Below are 1,576 nucleotides of genomic sequence, written 5' to 3' on the forward strand. Positions count from 1 at the left end.
CAGAACTAGGATGTTTTTCCTGTTGCCCTGCAATCACAAAGACCACTAATGATTACTTTTAAGGACCCAGAAAAGCTTGGATCCTTTGGCCTTATTAAGTCTGTTAACATTTGTAGCGGATTTAGCATCAGAGTTTATGTTAACATTTTTCTTATCAGAATTTATACTATCAGACTTTGAATCAGAACTTATGTAATAACCCCAATTTTTGGAAATTTTTGAAACCCTTATGAATAGTGTTTTTGCTGAATGAGAAAACTTTTCATGCCACGCTATGTAGGGGTTCTGTTATGGATATTCTGAGATTTTATTAGTACTCTATATGGTATATAAGTGTATGTAAAGATCGTCAGAATCCAATTCCGAATACTTTGATTTTTCCCAGAAATCCACTAGATACGGAAAAAATTGAGTATAAGGTAACGGGATAAAAAAGATTTAAATAAAAGGATTATAAGAAAGGATCATAAAAGGATTATAATGTATTGAGAAAGGTTAAGGAAACCCAAGTAATAAGATCCCGGGTATGATCCCTCAAACGAGAAACGAGAATGAAAGTTAAGCGAACCGTATAACAGATCAGCGGTCATTATGCAAACAATTAGGAGTTAATCAAGGAGGTTAGGGATGATGATGCTATCAAACCAACAAGGTGTGGATAAGTGGAAGCATTATGACATGTGCAAGATGACATAAGCATGACAAGGGGTTTTGTTTTATTGGTTGATTTTGGGCCATGTAAAATTTACCATGGTAAAAAGCTAAAACATTTTCCAAGGCCAAAAAGGAGAAGCAACCAATCAAATATCATAAAACACAAAAATTAGAAGTTGACTTTCCCATTTCAAGAAGAAAGCTCTCGGCTAAAACAAACCCAGCAACTTCAAACTGCCATATCTCCTTCAATACTCACTCAAATGTTGTGTTCTATAGCTCGTTGGAAAGGTATTGAGATGTCCTATAACTCTTGTTCACAAGTCTCTTCCAAATAAGCATGGTAAGACCCTCATTTTTACAGTTATTTAAATCGGACTTTTAGAAACTTCAAAGCCTAACTTTGTGTTCTTGATTTCTTTGGAAAGATCAAGCTTGTAGGAGGCTCCCTAGGGCTTCCTAGCAACTTAACACCTCCCAAGGAAGGTATAAATCTTCACACCCTTTAGTAATAAGTTTGAATGTTGAAGTTTGGATACGGTTTGGATGGATGAGTAGTAATTTGAATGATAAGCATGATTCGAGCTTAATTGTTAAGTAGTTTAGTTGAATTTGGAGATGTTATAATATATGATTGAATTGAGATCCTTGAGATTATTATGACTGAAATCAGTAGCATTGATGTGTATCTTGAGTTGTTGTTGATTGGTAGTTGGATTGATATGATTTGGAATGGTAAAAATTTGGGAAATCGCGTAAACATAGCCGTCGTAATGTCCGATTTACTTTAGACTGCTTTTGTTCATAACATTAGGACCCGAGAACTCCCTGGTAGATTATGACCATTGCCATGTCTAGATAGCTCATGTTACGAGCTTCGTTTTGATATGTAGTTCGTCCGATTCCGATTTACGGTTTAGGA

This window comes from Apium graveolens, chromosome 3 (genome assembly GCF_009905375.1).
Source record: "Apium graveolens cultivar Ventura chromosome 3, ASM990537v1, whole genome shotgun sequence".
NCBI classification, from domain to species: Eukaryota; Viridiplantae; Streptophyta; class Magnoliopsida; order Apiales; family Apiaceae; genus Apium; species Apium graveolens.